Here is a 20,858-nt window from a genome sequence, read left to right on the forward strand (position 1 = left end):
AAAAAATGTTTACATTCGAAAACGACTTGGCCCCTGTAACAAACATCTCAGGAAACGGAAATCGTGTCCACTGGTTTTGCAGAGGCAGACAATGACGCCACAACTCAAAGCGATAATTTTAGGAGATGAAGCTGCTGAATCTCGATTCGAAACGCTAGTCAGCGAACCGGCTCAACATCCCCCAACAGCTTAAGCATATTTTGCAAGTTAATTTAAATAATTACCTATCAAGGGATCTAAATTTCTGTATGTTCTTTTGGATTTTTTTTCTCTAGCCATAAAAAAACATGTTTTTAAAGCAAACGATTTTTTGTCAAATATCCCAAGATACGCGTCGACGTCTCGAGTCGAGTGTGTGTGTGGATTTTAAGATAATTAATTAAAATTTGCCCGTCGTGGGTTCAATTCCCAAATAGACCGCGCCGCCATACGTAGGACTGACTATCCTGCTATGGGGAGAAATCAATTAGTCACTGAAAGCCAAGCCCACAAGTGGGTACAGGCAGGCTTTGACCGACATCGGTTGTTGAGCCAAAGAAGAAGAAGAATTAAAATTTGAGGATGTTCGGGATTTGAAACAAACGTAATATGAAACATGAGTTTGACATGAACATGAAACATGAACTTCACGATTCTAGTCAGCTTTTTTATATGGAGTTAGACAGTTGGAGGCTGAAATCATGTCAACACTCCATACAAAACCACACACATTCTAGCCTCAAAGCTAGAATTAGATTCGACCACCTGCTCGCAAAAATGGCAAAACAAGGTGGTGTTTTTATTTATTCCAAGGTGCATTAAAAAGATCAGGTGGTGGAATCTAGAATAAATGTGTATGTAGACTAGGTGGTCTCATAGCATGTGTTTATATCTAAATTTGAACGTCATTTTTCGAGAATGTTTGTGGTTTACATTGCTAGTGGTTAGTTATTTATAGAGATAGGGCTACAAAACCATACTTATGTCTCCCAGTAAATTTGGTAAATCGCGTTAAAAAAAACTAACAATCAATTATATTGTGTAATGGCATGCTTGGAGAATGATATTTTGATACTTTCAGGACAAGTAAGGTTGAACAATTAAACGCTGCGGCACAGGGCGTAGACAAATGGCAGCTTACAGTATAGTTCAACATGTCAACGCCTAACTTCCGAACAATACTATATCTCGCTGAAAAAGTCAATTATATGCCTGATCCAAACTTCAACTCGCTGAACATGTCAACAATATTATCTAAACCCCTGTAATAACGTATTGTTGCCGGTTTGAGTTGACATCTAATTTGCTTTCCACAGTAATTTTACTCGCTCCGTTCTCTCAGAATGCATCATACTCTCTTTACTATGTTATTTTGCTCTCTTATCGATTTTGTTGCTCACTCGTACAATATTGAAACTCCCAACACAGACGTAGTCAAAGGTTCAGAAGATTTTAGTTTTTCACTGCAGCCAGGATAGGAGAAAACCAAACGATACCGAACAAATACAGTGTCTTTGGTGCACTAGAAATACATTTTATTCGTGACAACAGTGTTGCTTTCTCCAGAGTAATATATTTATAAGCAATAACTCATTTGATGTTACAAATAACCGAGTGCATATTCGACACATTACTTGTTTTGATGTTTTCAAGTTATTTTCTTCCTTTCTCTGGTGTAAATCGTACAAATGTGATATATTCAATGTGTAACTGGACATTAAATGCAATTTAGTCAAAAAATGCAAGGGCAACGTGTATGTGCAAATTAAATTATAAATGTATACATAAGATACATTGAATCATTTTTAGGTTCGTTTGGCCAGCCTTACATACAGATTGAATGTTAAAAAATCTAAGATACTAGTTTACCTGGCAAAAACTGCCTCATCGAATCCATCAAACGTTCGATAAAGTGTATTAAAATTCATAAAAGCAATAGTTTAATGTGGCCAAAAGGTTCAAATTTTAATAATTATTTTCCAACTTTAGCACTATTGCAGTGTGCATATCAATATCACAAACTTAATCGAGAATATTTGTGGTATACATTGCTAGTGGTTAGTTATTTATAGAGATAGGGCTACAAAACCATAATTCTGTCTCGAAGTTAACCTAGTAAATCGCGTTAATCAACTAACAATCAATTATATTGTGTAATAGCATGCTCTAACAAAACATAAACGATGCGGTGATTTATTACATACCTTGATTATGTAGTTTGGTTTGACAAACCAGCACTTGTTTTGGGACAATCAACAAATCGTGAATTTGACAGGTATGTAAAAAAAGTTGAGAACAATGTACGTGTACCACTGCTATGTTATTTTATTTTGGAAGGAAATGTTTGATATTCACTCTCTTTAAGTATTGATACATTTAGGAGAAGGTATGTGCAGACGGACACTGCGGGTAAGATGGACACTTCCCATGAAATCACGAAAAAGATAATTTTCGAATAATTCAAGAACGCAGCATCCAAAGTGAAAGTAAAACAACACATTTTTGGCATAATATATGCAACATTGATTAAATTCACGAACAAAACAAAATTTCAATCGTGCGCACCTTCTAACTAATTTGACTACTACGGATCTTAAGCTCTGTAGCTTATATTGTTTATATTTTTGGAAGTTTTATTATATGAATGAGTTGTTGTGATTATTAAGCCAAACAACTGGCGAAAGAACGAGAATGAAAGCAAAAGAATGTTTTCTTGCGGTTTAAACATCCTGACACCAAAGCGGCAAAAATGGACACTCTGTCGTAGGGAAAGATGGACTCCTAATTTGTTGAGTTATTTTACTTCTTATATCAATTGGCGATGAATATATTTCATCAAACACATTTAATAAGCGTTCATCTTCTATTTGGCGAAATCGGCCTATATAGGATTTCGGGATTTAATTCATTACCACGTAGCCGGATCGTCAGTTCTTGCTATGGAGGTACGTTCCATTACAGGCTTGAACCCATGACGGGCTTGTTATTGAGTCGTTCAAGTTGACAGCTGTACCAAGGGACCACCCCGTAGGGTATTCTGAAGATATAAACATCCAGCAAATATGAAGTAACAATAGGAATAGGAAAGGAAGGAATATAGGAAGTATTGAAATAAGCGAAAAACGAAACACCGGTCACAATAGCTGTCATGCGTTATGCTATTACTCGTTCGACGCTGGTGAGGCACTTCTCGTAACCCAATATCTTGCTACGATTTGGACAAATTTAATGAACAAAAATAAGAAGTACTGATAGGAAATCCTTTAGGAATAAATGAGCGATTCTATGGGATTACAATGGAAAATATGGCTTCGGCTATTAACAAGTCGCTCAAAAATACTATGGTCGCAGACATGCCGCGGAAAAAAACCCTAATGGAAGTTTTACAAGCTGGAACAGCAACGTCAGCTGTTAGTGCCCAATATTTTTAAAAATGCCTTATATTCTGCATTCTAGAAGGCAGTGACAGATTAAGACGAGTGGAGGCCCTAAGCAGTCACACAAATGTAGGCTTGGTTGAAAAGTCTAGCAGGGAAATGTTCTCAACCAGAGAAGGATTGAGTAGCAATTTTACTTGCAACCAGCGGGAGGGTTCCTATTTTTGGGGCCCCTCGAGACCACGGGGCCCCAGGCGGCCGCTTAATTTGCTTAGCGCTTAATACGCCAATGCTGCAAGGTGGTAAAGTGGCGCTTACAATTCCTAAGTTCACATCTGAATGGACCATCGTTGCAATTGGCCTAGAGTTGGTTTATGTACGTAATACGACGTGGAAAGCAATGATATATTTAAAAACAGGTGTTTGATCTTACGATTTCGGATAATCTTTTCTTTCGTGTTTCGGTGTAACTTTTCTAGCGTTCGATATTTACCGGCGGTTGTGGCTTGTTCAGTTGCAAAATTAGAAGAGGATTTATTTCAAGAACTACACTTATACTTATAAACTAATCGCCCGAGCCGAAAGCTCAAAACTCAACGAAAAGATCTTCGTGTGTCGTTAAACACGACAAATGACAGGGCTTCCGTGTCTGTGTCTCAACAAAAGGTTTATAATACCTCTTCAATTTCCAACGTTTTCTATGTGTAAATTTTACCCTTCATGGTGTCCATCTTTCCTATATCAGGTTCCGTCTTGCACAATCATTTCAAAACTGCACGAACAAGTTTTTAATTTATGAAAAAAACACAAAAAGCGATTTAGACTTTAAAGATTCAATACATTTTCTGATGAAATATGAGTGTAAGCTAATGTATGCACATTTTCATGGTCATTGTATTTATTTATTCCTAAATTTTAACATTTTCCTTATAGTGTTCGTCTTTACGTACCTTTACCTACATGTTATAAAACAAATAAAGTATTAGTCGATTCCGGACAATTAAGACTCTTTATGTGTATGGAACTAAAACCATTACCATGAGGTTCTTTCATGAACCATTAGGTTTTTTCATGCGTTACCGAGGCATCCGCGTAGACCTCGAATATCCGCGTAAGTCGAGTATCAAGTTGGCAGCTGAAATACTTATGAGAAATAAGTATTTTTTATTAATTGTAGTACTCTTATTTACTTAACCATTACGATTCATGTAGAAAATTATTAAACTACTGGCGTTTGAGTGGTTAATACAATTGATAGTAAAGCAATTTATTTTGTATATGACAATTCTTGAAGCAAATCTAATTGATTGGATTAACTGTCAAATTTTGAAAACCTCCTATTTCCGGATCCGAGTATGTCAAGGACAGTGTAACTCGGGAACAGATTGTAATTATTTTACTTCTTCTTTGGCACAAGACCTTCCTGTATCACTAGTAGGCTTGGATTTCAATGACTCTTTGATTACGCATAGCAGTGTAGCATATCTGCAATACACAACTTAATATAATACACACTATCAGCTATAGACACATTGTAACAACACACTAGTGATGGGTAAAGTTGGTAAAAATCCGGAGTCCACTCCGATCTGATTCCGATAAATTCGGAATCGACTCCGGAAAGTAGGTCCGCGCTGCAATATCCGGAGTCGTTCGGAATCGTCCAAAAAGGCCCGGAGTCGTCTGAAAAGGCCAAGAGTCATCCGGAGTCGTTCGGAATCGCCCGGAGTCTTTCGGAGTCGTCCGGAGTCGTCCGGAGTCATCCGGAGTCGTCCGGAGTCGCCCGGAGTCAGAGTCATCCGGAGTCGTTCGGTGTCGTTCGGAATCGTCGGAGTCGTTCGGAGTCGTCCGGAGTCGCCCGGAGTCAGGATCGTCCGGAGTCGTTCGGAGTCGTTGGAGTCGTTCGGAGTCGTTCGACTCCAGACAACTCCGGACGACTCCGACTCCGGTGACTCCGGACGACTCCGAACGACTCCGGACGACTCCGGACGATTCCGGAAGACTCCGTTAGACTCCGGGCGACACCGAACGACTCCGACTCCGGGTGGATCTAGTGGTTCCATTTTACCGGAGTCGGAATCGAACTAACAATAGTCGGAGTCGGAATGGAGTCGTGGGTGCGCTCCATACAGCACATCACTACAACACACCCGGAAGAGTTCAGGCCGTCCATTCATACACATAACAGATGTGACACACTTATCAAAAACAACCGAAACGCACAACATAAGTAGGAACAGTATGTAACCCAAAGCAGGAACAGTATATGCATTAAGCCCATTAAAACAGGAACTTAGTGAAAAGAACCATTGTTCTTGTCAACATAAGATAAACGTAACTAGTTTAGTTAAAATAATAACTTTCCAACATACAACCCGGAACCAAATGTACGAAACCCTTAACTTCATTTGAGTATAAATAAAACCAACTCCGATCATGACAGGTCAGATTCGTTCGGACAGTTAGGATTGGACTATGCCCATCCAATATCTATCGACTTCTCATTTAAAGAGTTTAGTTATGTCTTCCTACCCAAGGCAAGTTCTCTAAACTCCAACGTTTCCAGTAAGGGAAACCTCCTAAAGGTTTCTATGATCACATGGACGATCAAGTGTCGAAAAGTCCACTCGAACAAAGGTGTATTCCTCCTCGACTCATGTCAGTAAAAACTGAACTACCGCGACGGTACTCGAGGTACAGTTGTACGATCATCACATTACATGGCGGCCGTGACCTTAATCTGCAATCGACATGCAGAAGAATAAGCAAATTATTTTAAAGTAAAATGTGATACGTACAACGGTAACGTAAAGCGTAAGTGTCGTGTGACCTACCAATAGTATTGTGGCCATAACCGGCATTCGACGGAGAGTGAAAAAAGTGTAAAATGTGCAGTTTTTACGGAACATTCATCAACGCAGCTGGCTCAAGTAACCCCTTTGTAAAAAATCAATAACGATTAAAGAACAGCTACAAGCAAGTTCAGTGCAGAATGAAAATTAAAAACTTTTAGTGCAGTGTAAGTGCAAAAAGAATGTTTAATTGATTAACAAACATTACCCGTACACAATGTTGTGAAAACCTACCTAAATGTGTAAAAACGTATTAACGTTTATGCGATCGGTTTACCAAGAAGACTAACTTTGAAATGGGAAACGAAAAAAAAGCTAGCTTTAACAATAACCCAAGTACAGCATGGTACAGTACAGCAATCTATACGATTCTTGAAGCAAGTGATATGGAACAATAAAGTGCATTACGAAACAAGTCGTGGTCAGCGTGATTGAATGGAACAACCGTTCCCTACGTGGAAGACGAACAGATTGACTGCAAGAATGAACGTTCAACCCCGAAAAGACATCGAGCATCGTGGAACTTCACATCAAACATCGAGTATGTACCAAACATCGATTAAACACCAAGCAACGGTATAAAAACAGCGTAGCATCATCATCAGCAGCAACAAAATGCACGCCGCATATTCCATCAAGGTATTGCAACTTTGAAAAATAATCAAATGAGTTTTAAGCTAGGAAATGGGTTCTATATCATGAACGTAAATGAAAGCAATATGAAAAAGGAATGCCTACTATAAGCGATAAAATCGAAATTTTGAAATATATATTAAAAAAAATACTTGATCCTAATCAAAGAACTTGTACAAGAACAAAACTAAGAATCCAAACCGAAGGAATATTTAAAGATATTCAAAATGATATAAAAAAAAAATAGATTCAAATATATTTTTTTAGAATTCAGCAAAATTTCTAATGCATTAATACAAAATATCATTGCTATGAGTACATCTAAACCAACGACGACTCGCGTAACAAGTCATCTGATTTTTTACAAATAGCTTAGAGGATAAAAATATCAATTTATCACTGTTAACAACCAGTAGATTATCATTTAAACTCTTAGCTCAGATAATATTAGTCTCACTAAAGCTGCATAACAAAATTAAAATGGCTAATTTTGATATGCACCCACATATGACGGGTCACCCGATACCTTTAATGCATTTGCGGACGCTTTGTTCGAGTTAAATCCAAACCATAAAGAAATTAATAAGAATCAGGCTGACTAGTAAGACTAGAATAGGGTTATCCAGCAATATAACGACTTTTCAAGAATTAATCAGTAATATCAAGAGAAGATGTGAAGAAAAAGCGACACACGATAAAGTAATAGCAAATCTAATGAGGTCGAACTGCTTTCAGAAAAAAAACTAAAGGTAATTTATCTTAAACAAGGAATTTCAGAAAAATAGCTAAAAATATGGCAATAAAAAACAGGTATCGACACACTGAAAGAAAAGGTAGCTGTGAAACTAAAATACTGTTGAAGGCAGGTACTTTTGCGACAATATCCGATGCAACACAGAAAGTAATCGAGAATGAAAGTGAAGAAACAAACAGAACTACTAATGTCCTTAACATAAATACACAACGCTACAGTAGAAACTATCCTAGAAATCAAGGAAACCAGAATAGGAACTATCAAAATAACTATGGTTCAAATCAAAACCGACTCAACAGAAACTACTAAAATAATAGAAATTGAATCAATCAGCGAAGCAATATTTAATATAACAACCGACTTATTCAGGGATACAACAATGAAAGATAAAACTCCAACTACAATGGTAATCAGGACAGACCAAACAAAAACCAAAGGGCAATAACAAATGGAAAAAAACAGGGCAACAACAACGAAACATATACCAGCTCAGATACAGGAAGTGGACGACAATATTTTTTTAGACCAACAGGATTCAACTCAAATCCTAGATCAATTTACTCTTTAGAGCTAAATGGATTTGATTATATAAAGATTAGATTGAACATTGCAAATAAAGAAACATCTATATTATTAGTTGTTGATACAGGAGCATCAATTTCTTTATTCAAAGCAAGCAAGTTAACGAAAAATCATGGCCCAATACGTTCAGACTGAATATCATTAACTGGGATATCTAACAAACCAATTTATTCAAATGGCATATTGTACGCACTATATATTTCAACAATCTAGAATTGGAACACGATTTTATATAAGTTCCAGATGAATTAAATATAGGACCATCTAAGATCAGTGATAAGGCCAATGATGGCCAATCGCTTAACATTTACAAATAAACAAATAAACAAATAAACAAATAGGACCAGATGGTATATTAGGCAGAGACTTTTACAAACTATATAGATGTTGAGAACGCGACAATTTAAATTTAATCAATCATTTTTAATGAACATTTTTTTAAAATCTTTATCCGCCAACGCCGATATTTAGATTCAAATTTAAATGATTTTCTTTAACGAGCATTTCTCGATGACATTTTCGACTTATCTTTAACTTTAACTACACCCTTAATTTTATGAATTTCATTTAAATCAATTTCTCTTTACGAGTGATCACCACGACGATCACATTTTCAAACTTAACGGTAATCTACAAATGTAAGGTAGAAAGAAACGTTAAGAAAGATAAGACTAAATTTTGTAAAATCAACATTTTGAACTTTGCACGCCGTCCTTTTGTATTTACTCAAAGCAATAAAACATTGACAGGAAACGCTGTACGAAAAAGCTTATCATAAATATGTTCAGATTTCTAACAAATGCAGCCGAATAAACTTTGCAACAGGATAGCACAGAATAATCAACAGTTCAGACTAGCAAAACATCATACTTAGGGACCATGATCGCTATCTTAAATAAACAATATCCTTTTCGAAGATACGAAATAAGCATAACACGATCTACATACGCACAACTCGGTGCATTAAAACAACAGGCTAGATACGAGAGCGATCCAAGCATCCATTTACAGCGAATAACATAAACAACCCACGCCCGCACACGGCGAACATTCGATATGGTAAAGCAATAAAACAGGGCAAGCAAGCCAAAAAGGGATCGCGGTAAAAAAACTCCATGCGAAACGAAGGATAAGGCGGGCGGACATTTATATTCTCGATCCTCGCGGGAAAAGAACGAGACAAGCGATCTAGGTAAAAGATAAGAGTAAAGTGTATCCTTAAAATCGGGTTAACCTAGAATGTAAAATAGATTGTAAGTATTTTTTGAATTGGTCATAAACACTTGCTATTTAGATCTCAAACTGAAAAGATCGGTGTGTCAGTATCGGAAGTTCTTTTTTCATAAACGCCTCGAATTTTTACAACAGATGTTCAATTAATTATCATTTAGAAATGCTGGGTCAGAGAGTAGCAATTCAGCATAACATCGAAGAAGAGGATGGAAAAGGATTTATTTTACAAATTAGAAGTGAAGTGGTACGTAAAGTATATCTTCCAAACATTACAGTGTATACCATAGTATTCGCACAAGAAATTCAACCAGGAGTATTCTGTGGCAGCTATTATTTCGAAGGATAATCAGTTAATTAAATTCATCAATTCAAGGCAGGGAAATATGTTTATAACAAACGCAGAACTCAAACCCATTACAGAACCATTAGCAAATTATGAATGGAAACATGTAAATAACAAAGTTGGAGAAATTAATCAAAGTTGGAAGCCATTGTTGTTGACAATGCTCCACTATACCCTATTATTACAAACACCAACCATACTCACCAAAGAAGTCGCCCTTCACTACCACCAATAATAACAGGAACCGATATCACCATTACGTTGATCCCAACCGTGTCACAACTACCGATAAAAAAGTATATGTGGCTACATCTGTCTAAGTTAGGCACAACCGTCACCGTTGATCAGGTAGTTTCGATGGTAAAATCACAGTTGGACACCACGGACGTCATCGCTTTTAGTTTGCTGAAAGCGGGAACAACCATTAGCTCTGTTAGCGCACTAAATTTTAAGGTTAGAATTATCGCTGCTCTTCGAGATAAAGCACTTACCGCAGGATCTTGGCCGGCCGGGCTCGATGTGCGTGAGTTTATTTCACTCCCGCAAAGACCGTCACACCATCGTCCTTAACTCACCAACACAAACTCACCTATACCTGCTCAACATAGCCCGATGTACCCTGTACAACTATCATCCGATATGACCTGCACGTTAATATCGCCTGCTCCACCAAAAACAAGTACAGCTACACCAAACACCGTTAAAACGCACCAAACTACTATTCAACAACTATTCAACCGCCCCCCTGTTCTAGGGGCATTAAAGGGGGGGGGGGGGGGGGGTTCAAAAGGTTCGCCAGCCTCGGGGCCCCACCGTCAATCCTTCCGGGGGCCCTTGTCGCTAGTACTCTGTCCATACGACATACTATAGAATGGCGATCTACGGGGCCCCTAAATCGGCGGGGCCCCAGGCAATCGCCTAGTCCGCCTACCGTTAGATCCGCCACTGGACACCGTCAACAGCATTTGTAAAGCACTAGGTCCAAATGACAGATTCGTGCTCATGGGAGACTTTAACCAACCCGCTCATGATCGTATCATGAAACCCCTTGTGTGTTTTTTTTAACCTCATACTAGTTCAGGTTCTGTTGGCAGTGCTGTAGCAATACCTCGCTGATACGAGGGTAGATCCGAAGCCTCTAGAAAATTAACATAGGCTCTCCACCTCCTACTCCTACTCAATACGTTCCCGTCGTACAGAACGGTAACATGTCTATCAATTATCCAAGCTTGGGTATACGGGGAAACCCAATCCCTTGCGAGGATGGATTGCATGGTAATATTGAGGGGGGGGGGGGGGGGGGTAGCTGATTGATCCCCTTGACTCTATCTGGGAGCGTCTGTTCTCCATGTCAGGAGCGGCTTCCCCCCATCGTATGCCTCTTCCTGAAGGGCTGCGCTGGCTTCTTCCGTCTTGGCTTGGCTTGACGAGACTGGTGGTTAGAGGAGAGGCCTTGCAAGCCTCCCTCGTAAAAACTTCACCGCAACGAAAAGTCTACAAGAAGAAGTACCGTATTGGACCAATCGATCCAGACCCACGCAAGGAAAAAGGACTTACGATTTTATGCTCGGGACATGGAACTGCAAAATGTCATCGAATGTAAAGATCCGAATCGCGCTCAATGTGACCTGGGCCCGCGGCTTCGAAATAATAGCACTTCACGAGGTATGCTAGAAAGGCGTGACGGTGCGCCAGTACCATAGTGACTGCACGATCTACCATAGTGGTGGAGAGATGCGGGAGCTCGGTACTGCGTTCATTGTGCTAAGTGCTATGCAACAGAGGGTAATCGCGTGGTGGCCGTTCAACGACCGGATGAGTAGGTTGAGGATTCGTGGATTTTCAACTTGAGCATTATTGATGAGCACAGACCGCGCATAGGGAGCACCGATTACGAGAAGCAGGCCTTATATGCGCAGCTGGAGAGGGAGTACGACCACTCCCCAAAACATGACGTGAAGGTCGTCTCTGGAAACCTTAATGTTAAGGTCGGACAGGAGGAGGTGTATAAATCAACAATCGGAAGTTTCAGTGTCCATCAGCTGACAAACGACAACGGCCTTAGGCTGATCAACTTTGCTTCCTCCAAGCACATAAGCATCTGCAGCACCGTCTTTCAGTATGCACACCACCTTAGTTACACCTGGAGACACCCGAGGGGTGATTAAAAGTCCCAAATAGACCACGTTCTGATTGACGGAAGGCACTTCTCGGATATTATCGACGTTAAAACGCATAGAGGCGCAAACGACGACTCGGACCATTTCCTGGAAACTCTTCGTGGTTTATACTGCCGCGAAACGCTATCGGCACTCGTAACTCAGGTAAGTGTCGCACCAAACATGAGAGTATATAAGGCAAAAATCGGCGATTGCAACTTCAGTACGCCTCGCACTCTTGCCGATGACACACCTAGCGCACGCATTTAGCCAAAAACAAAACACACACTCAATTTTTTTTTTCCTATTTTTAAGTACAGTGGTGTACCTCGTCGTCTGCGCCAACGGAGTTAGCCCACCCCAAGCCTGATGTGGTGGAGGGGTACGCGACAGCGCACTCGTAGATCACTGGCGTATGGTGGAACGAGCCATCAGCACTGCAGCCGAACACTAGATCGGCCGCTTATCACGTAGAGAGAAAAAGGTATGGTTCGACGAAGAGTGCAGACGAGCACTATCCGAGAAGAATGCAGCCCGCGCCTGCATGAAACCCGCATGAAACCCTGCAAACGGCATGAAACCCGTCAAAACGTGGAAAACTATAGACGACTGAGGAAAAAGCAAACCTTTTCCAGGCCTAGCAGCGCCGTTTTGAAGAGTCAGACGAACAGCTGCTGGAGCAGCTTTCTCAGTCGAGGGACACCAGCTTGTTTTATAGGAGATTGAATGAGGCACGGAGTGGGTTTGCTCCTAAAACCGTAATGTGCTGGAATGCGGAAGGAAAACTCCTGACAAACAAGGAGAGTGATTGAGGCAGGTGATCGAAAAGTGAAAGTGCTTTTTCGAAAGACACCTGAATGGCGCAGAGGCAGGAGAGGCTGGCGCAAGTGGTAGAACATGGCAACCACCACAGCAGCATCACAGTAGTAATAACAGCGACAGCATTGGCGCAGACGACGAGATACACCACTGTACTTAAAAATAGGAAAAAAAAATTTGAGTGTGTGTTTTGTTTTTGGCTCAATGCGTGCGCTAGGTGTGTCGTCGGCAAGAGTGCGAGGCGTACTGAAGTTGCAATCGCCGATTTTTGCCTTATATACTCTCATGTTTGGTGCGACACTTACCTGAGTTACGAGTGCCGATAGCGTTTCGCGGCAGTATAAAAGGAGAACCAATCCATTTTGCGCTTCATTCTTCAGTTAGTGGTCAACGTGTAAGGTTGCTGTTAAAAAAATCAACAAAATCATCATGGGTCGCGGAAAGCACTGCACACCAGAGGAGCGAAAACATAGTCAGGGGCTGTTTCGTGAGAACGTCCTAATAAAGACAATCTGCAAGACGTTCGGCCGTTCGCGGACGTTTGTTGACAACGCCATTCGTAGCGAGGCTACGGGTAAGTCGACAGGTCGTCCGCGAAAAACAACGGCTAACGTTGACGCGCAGATTGTTGAAAAGATCAGGGCGGACCCTTTCAAAACTTGCACTCGCATCAAGCAGGAGCTTGGATTGCAAGTTTCGTCGAAGACGGTGTCTCGCCGTTTACACGCGGCTGGGTTCTGTGCCCGGAGGCCACGAAAGGTTCGGAAGCTACAGCCGCACCACGTAGAAGCGCGCATTCGGTTTTCTGAAGAACATCTAACTGCATCCATCATTTGGTGGATGAAAATATTTTTTTCGGATGAGTCCAGAATCAATCTGGATGGTTCGGACGGCATTAAATACGACTGGCGCCTTTCCAATCAGCGTATCATCTGAAAAACACGGTAAATACCCTTAGTCACGGAGGCGACCACGTAATTTATTTATTTATTTATTTATGTATGTCATATATATCCGATGGACCATCGTGTCTAATCGGCAACCTTATGATTAAATTAAGGAGCATATAAATAAACCTCTAGTTATAAGCAAACATTAAATGTGACGTAGACGCAATTTCCCCTTGAATGTGGAGGTAGACATACTAAAATCGAACAAATCTAACACTTCATTGAACTCGAGGGACATACGTATAATAGGGTGTCCCTGGCTTTGGTTATTGCGGGTACGCGTTACATGGAGATGGAAATTAGATCTAAGAATCCGATAGGGAGCGAACAAATTGATGCTGGCTAGTAATGCCGGGGAATCGATTTCTCCGTTAAGGAGCCGGAATATAAAAAGGCATTGGGCGTTTTTGCGTCGAGAGCAGAGTGGTTCAAGTCCGAGAAGCAGACACCGCTGATGGTAGGAGGGCCAAGCGTGGTGGGATTGCCATGGAAGGAGTCGAACCGCGTACCTGGTGATTCTCCGTTGAATGGCCTCGAGGCGATTGATGTCACCAACGCAAAGCGGGCACCAGATCGGACAGCAGTACTCCAGGTACGCCCTTACGATGGCACAGAAGATCGACTTGACGCACATGGGATCGGTAAACTCGCTACAGGTCCGCGTAATTAAACCGAGTAGCTGATTTCCCTTCGCAACAACGCTGTCAATGTGAGGGCGAAATGACATCTTCTGGTCGAGTAGCACCCCCAGATCACGGATACATGTCGTGCAAACCAAAGCCGTGTTGAGCATAGTGTATGTAAACGAGATAGGGTTACGGGTTCTGCTGAATACACTGGCTTTTATCAGCACACACTTGGAGGGCGTTTCTGCTGCACCTGCTGTCGAGATTCTCAAGGATCATTTGAAGGCGTACACAGACACTGTCGTTTCTAACTGGAGCGAAAATTTTTACGTCGTCGGCGTACATTAGGTGTTGGCCTTGCGGTGAAACAAAAGATAGATCATTTATATAGATGAGGAAGAGTAGCGATCCCAAGTTACTCCCTTGAGGCACTTCGGAGGAGCTGGAACGATGAGATCCTATGCTTATATAGTACGAACGACCAGTTAAGTATGAACGCAGTCAGGTGATGTGCCAGTCGAGGAAACCGAGTTTTTTTAGCTTCGAGAGTAGAATATCTTGAGAGATACTATCGAAAGCAGCCCTGAATTCGATATACACTGCATCAACTTGAGTACCACGATCCATGTTGTCGAAGCAGAAACCAACAAATTCAGCAAGATTTGTGGTGGAAGATCTCCTTGGGAGAAATCCATGCTGACTAGGGCTCATATAGTTTTGAAATGCTGTGAGTAGTGGATTGTATAGAATGAGCTCAAACACCTTTGCACAAGCGCATAGGGAAACAATGCCACGATAATTGTTAGCATGAAGTCGACTGCCTTTTTTATGGATAGGAACCATTCGCGCGTGTTTCCAGGACGCAGGATACGTGCCACGCCATCGGATGTATCGATTCTAGTTTCGCCATTGTACCTCATTGACGGAGGGATACTACTTATATTGCGCCGTTTGTTCCAGAAGCTCCAGAACCGTGTCGGCTTAGAAAACAGCTGCCTTTCAGTACGGCGAATGAAGGAGCGGTAGAGCACACGATTTTGTCGACGAAAATTGTTCAGTGCATCGAAAAAAATTCTCCTATGCAGCGATGATCTCGTTCTACTGTAATCCGCGTAGGCTTTAGATTTTATTTTTTTCAGCCGTCTTAAAGATGCGTCTTAAAGAGACCAATCGGGGCCAGACTTTCGTTGAGCAACAGGAACGATGGAATTAATCGCTGAGCGCATAAAAACGCTAAAGAAATCGGTGGCTTCGTCGATAGTGGCAAAGTTGGAGCAGTCAAAATTGCGGTCAAACGACACAATAAGAGCATTCATACGTTCCACATTCGTTTTGAAGAAATTTCTATTGACTATACTGCGAGTGTGACTGTTGGTGGTGTGGGATAGTTGTACGGGATAATAAATCATCATATCCAATGAAGGATGATGAAAGTCCTCACTGAGAAGTGGGATACTACAGTGTGTTACGTATGGGAGGGAGTTCTCTAGAGCCGAAGTACCATTCACAGAGTACAGAGGTGTGATTGAGTCGCACAAAATATTGGTTACGGCTAGGTTTGCGAAGACCAGATCCAATTGACGCCCAGATTGATTTGCAATACCACTCAACTGAAATAAATCGCTACTATGCAATCCATCAACGAAATCGGTATTAGCCACGGAATTGCATAAAGGTGCATAATGCATGACAGAATAACATGGAGAGCAATCGGTGGCTTCTGATGTATTAGTCAGCTCCCATCTGATATCAGGTTTATTGAAATCTCCGAAGACGTATAATAAATCGATCTCTTTAATGCGGCTTGAAATTTCACGTACACTATCATGTAAAGCGTTCATCACTGCGGGGTCATTCGCATGACTAGGCGGAATGTAAACAACGCCGATGTAAACAGAGACACCTGGCAGCAATGTTTTGATTGAAGAGGAACATGCAATTAAAACACCCCCACCGCGTGAGAGGGCACTGTTGGAAAGATTCCTATCGCACCTGTAGATATGATAATGATCGTCAGAGAGGAGCGAAGAAGGTATGGACTGAGTAAGCCAAGTCTCAGTGAGAATGATAAAATCATATTCTGATTCTGATAGCGCCAGACGAAGATTTGTAGTTTTCATTCGTAGACCACGTACATTTTGGTAGTAGATAGAGAGACTAGGATGAGCTGAGCGAGGTGCATCGCCGGATGCAGTGCTAGATTGCTATTCATCCGACGGGCCAGCGTCAGCAGATTCATCAGTCCGTTTAGCGTTTGCGCGACGCGGTCTTTTTTTAGGAGCGGCTAAGCATTCGGGAGGTGACCTGGTAGGTGTGGTGGTAACAAGCATTCGCTCATTAAGGTCAAGATGTGGTTCGTTTGTAAACAAAGCTGTATCTGTAGTGGTCATGGCAAGTGAGGAAATCGTAACAGGCTGTGCGAGCGTATCTGTTATAGTGGTTGGTATCGGGGCACTCCCTCCAGAATGTGAGAGAGGATTATGATAAGTGTCGGTAGCGAGAGTAACGTTTTGATCGATCATCGAATTTGTATCAGTTGTTGCACAGGTTTTAGTGTTATAATTAACGTTTTGATCGAGCATCTAATTTTTATCAGTTGTTTCACAGGTATTATTATTAGTAGTGTTATAATTATTGGTCCGATAGTCACGGAACTCTCGGTAGGTAAGAGCAGAGGGCTATGTCTCAGGTGAGAGAGCCTTGTTGCGTAGAGTGGCTGGTATGCCCACATTAATTGAAATAAATGAGAGTGTGCTAGTGTCGGCATCAAGTTTCGTCAGTCGGTGTACAAACACATCCCGCTTATCGAGTGCTAGACGTACTTGCACCATGAGAGAAATCTGCTCAGTAGTAACCGATGGGGAAAAACGCGTAAAGAATAGCCACATTCGCGTATCAGTGTGTGGGATGATGTCTAGTGTATCAGAATCGAGCGACGATCCCGATCCTCTGAGTAGTGGTGTTTGCGGGTTGTTAAGTGGTGGCATACTGGTGAAGGATGACGGTTCGTTCGCACAAACACTAAGAGAAGCGGGTAATGATGGATACTGTTGTAGTGTGGGTGTAATAGTACCAGGGATATTTTTGACCATTGAATTAAACAATTCAGGGTGAGACGACGCTGGATTGTGATGAATGGGCCGTTGAGCCGGTAAATCGGTGGCAGTATGCGTCGAACGCAGGCAGGAACGGATCTACTCCTTTAAAACTTCCAGCAGCTCAATCTTAATAGCTGTGGTGTGCTGGGCAGCTCGCTACGGAGGCCCGCTTTAAGGTCGGCTATGCTAGACGAAAGGTCGACAGAAGTGTGGGTGTAGGGGGTGGAAGACCCCAATACGGCCGTACGCGGATCCTTATGAAACTTCACACAGGCCTTACAGGCCCAAGAAAGTTGTGCACAGGACTCAATAGTAGTATACAGCTCCTCAAAAAGTCTGCTGCATGAGAAGTGAAACTCAGAGTTGCACCAACCCTGACACTTCACAACGCGATCAGCAGCTACGATGCCATTGGCACAGGCGGAACAGATACCGGTCATTGTTTGTGGTACAGTGAATGTTGAAGCGATGTTTTGATTGTAGGCCAGGAATCGTTCCCAGGTGATTGTAGGTGGGTGATCTGATTGTAAATGAAAACCAGGTTCTTGGATCCACTGCGCAAGCAGACAAGTTGTGCAGGAAATGTGTTTCAACTGAATAATATTGAAAACTTTCCGGAGCGCAAAGAATCTTCGACCAGACACAAGGCGTTTGGCGTGATGGTGTGGGGTTGCTTCTCCTGGCACGGAACGGGTCCTTTGTTTCGTATAAACGAGACACTGAACTTGGAAGGGTACAGAAAAATACTTAGTCGTAAGATGTTGCCATATGCTCGACAAAAATTCGGAGACGAAGAGCAGTACATCTTTCAGCATGATAACGACTCAAAGCACACATCGCGAACAGTTAGATGTTATTTGGCAAACCAGGATGTGCAAGTTCTACCGGGGCCTGCGTTGAGTCCTGACCTCAACCTGATAGAAAATCTGTGGTCGATTCTTAAGGACCAGCTCAAGAACCAGTATGCACCTTTAGCCAATGAGCTATGGGCCCGCTGCGAGGTAATGTGGAAACGCATACCCACGTAAGCACCTGCCGGAAGCTCATCGAAGATATGGCTACTCGCTGCCAGGCAGTGAAAGATAATAATGGTCAACACATTGACCGTTAGAATGTGTTTTCGCTCTGTGGAACACCGCAACACCACCTCCCAACCACCATTGAAACAGCTCTTTTCAGGGCTACCAAATGATTCTGAAAAGAACTATGTCTTTCGGTCAGAAAAAAAGTTCCTATTTTTATGTCCACAGGTGTACCCCCACCATCTCTGGATGAGTATGCCAGAACTATCAATCTGCTTATGAGTAAAATGTCTGCTGGCAGTGATGAGCTGGCGGCCGAGCTAACTACCGAAGAGGAACTACCGGAAGAGTGGAAGCTGGGTGTTATTCACCCAGTCTACAAAAAGGGCGTCAGGCTGGATTGCTCGAATTTTCGAGCAATCACAGTCCTGAATGCCGTTTACAAGATCCTGTCCCAGATCCTGTTCCGCAGACTTGCGCCCCTTGCTACAAATTTTAAGCTTCCAAGCTGGGTTTGTTGGAGGCAAACCTACCACCTACCCAATTTGCATTTGCGGTGGAGTGCAAGGTGAGAGTATCGAACTTGACGCCAGAATCATTCAAATCTCACAGGGGTCTGAGGCAAGGGGACGGATTCTCCTGTCTGCACTTCAACATTGCCCTGTAAGGTGTCATTCGAAGTGTGGGGCTACAAAATGACATAGCGAAAGTCTAGTAAAATCCGCTGTATCCAAACTTAAAACTTCGTTTTCACCAGGCCCCAATGGCATCCCTACGTGTGTTTTGAAAAAAATGTGGCAATACCCTGACTCCTATTCTTACTCGGCTTTTTTCTCGCTCGCTTAGTGCAGGGATTTTTCCTAGTCAATGGAAACTAGCTTGGCTTGTTCCCATTTATAAGAAAGGTGATCGCACACTAGCATCTAACTACAGAGGCATTTCTATTATTTGTGCGTGTTCTAAAATCCTCGAGTCAACTGTCCATTTATCTGTAATGCCTTGTGTAAAAAATTATATTTCTACAGAACAACACGGCATTATGCCCCGTCGCTCAGTGTCCACCAACCTAATGTGTTATTTGTCTTCTCTATATTACAACCTATCCAGTGGTAAGCAAGTAGACACTGTCTATACCGATTTCAAAGCGGCTTTTGACAGTATACCTCTATCATTACTTGTTGTTAAGCTTCTAAAATTAGGTTTCGGTGGCTCTATATTGCCGTGGTTCAACTCCTATCTTGAGAATCGTTCATATGTAGTTAAAATCTGTGGCTCTTTCTCTGAATGTTTTCTTAGTTCTTCGGGTGTCACACAAGGTAGTGTCCTTAGTCCCTTACTGTTCATTCTCTTCCTCAATGACTGTACTTCGATCCTTCATCCTAACGGCTTCTTGCTTTATGCGGATGACGTTAAAATTTTTCTTCCTGTATCTTCTACAGCTGATTGTCTAGTCCTTCAATCCTGGCTCTGTAAATTCTCTACATGGTGTGCTTCTAACGGTTTAGTCCTGTGTCCTGAAAATTGTTCTGTGTTGTCTTTCTTCCGATCCTCTACAAGCATAACTCATGCTTATTGTGTCTGTGATACAGTATCGGACAGAAAGATAGGACCCTTTTTTTCAACGCACCGTGCACTTGTTTTGCCACGTTACTTGTGTTTGTGTGTGTATGTGTGTATGTGTGTGTATGTGTGTGTGTGTGTGTGTGTGTGTGTGTGTGTGTGTGTGTGTGTGTGTGTGTGTGTGTGTGTGTGTGTGTGTGTGTGTGTGTGTGTGTGTGTGTGTGTGTGTGTGTGTGTGTGTGTGTGTGTGTGTGTGTGTATGTGTGTATGTGTGTGTGTGCATGTGTGTGTGTGTAGTAGTAGAAAGAGAGTGTGCTTTTTAATGTGTATTTGCAAGTGCGCGGGTTTGTGTCTGAAAAACATAGCTTGCCATGATGTCATATTGCGTTGAAAGTATTCTGATAATGTGTGTTATCATGTGAAACAGCGTGCGTTCACACTTGGAAAAAAGCTAAAGTTTGCATCGACAGCAGCGCTTGTTCCTCGGACGAGAACGCAGGTGTGCTGTTTCATGAATGTGAATGCGACACCGGTGCGAAATGGAAACGCGCACAATAGCAATGAACTCGGCATTCCCTCACAGGTGTTTCGCCAGTGCACGCCATTGAAAGGCCTTCGTGCATCTCTGCGTTGCACGTTGTGTGCGCATGGGAAACTTTGTGTGTGCATTGAGCAAGCGCGCAGGTGTTCTTTTCAATGGGTGTTTTGTTTCATGAGCGCGGCAGTAACCTGTTCTGGTTTTGAATGGGTAGATGCTCGCTCACTTACTCATTGATTGTTTTTATCCATACGCTTTTTTTGCTGCTCGACAACGATGTGATTCATCGCGTATAAAAGCAGAATGCAGGCAGAGCACGGCATCAGTCGTGTC

At 42.0% G+C, this 20,858-nt stretch overlaps 1 protein-coding gene and 1 pseudogene across 17 annotated transcripts in view; one reads left to right on the forward strand and one right to left on the reverse strand.

Moving 5' to 3' along the window:
• The first annotated feature begins 397 nt into the window (after positions 1 to 397).
• Positions 398 to 20,858, forward strand: part of LOC1268478 (transmembrane protein 164) — a 106,354-nt gene continuing 85,893 nt past the window's right edge. For 4 of the 17 annotated variants that reach the window (XM_061658712.1, XM_061658709.1, XM_061658710.1 and 1 more), the window contains exon 1: positions 1,426 to 2,254. The gene's annotated coding sequence lies outside the window, so the exon portion shown is untranslated. Of the gene's footprint in view, positions 2,255 to 4,289; positions 4,468 to 20,858 lie in introns of all 17 variants that reach the window. The other 13 variants (XM_061658701.1, XM_061658702.1, XM_061658699.1 and 10 more) reach the window with 13 other exon arrangements.
• Positions 13,378 to 20,858, reverse strand: part of LOC133393125 (uncharacterized) — a 16,432-nt pseudogene continuing 8,951 nt past the window's right edge.

This window comes from Anopheles gambiae, chromosome 3 (assembly GCF_943734735.2).
Source record: "Anopheles gambiae chromosome 3, idAnoGambNW_F1_1, whole genome shotgun sequence".
NCBI lineage: Eukaryota > Metazoa > Arthropoda > Insecta > Diptera > Culicidae > Anopheles > Anopheles gambiae.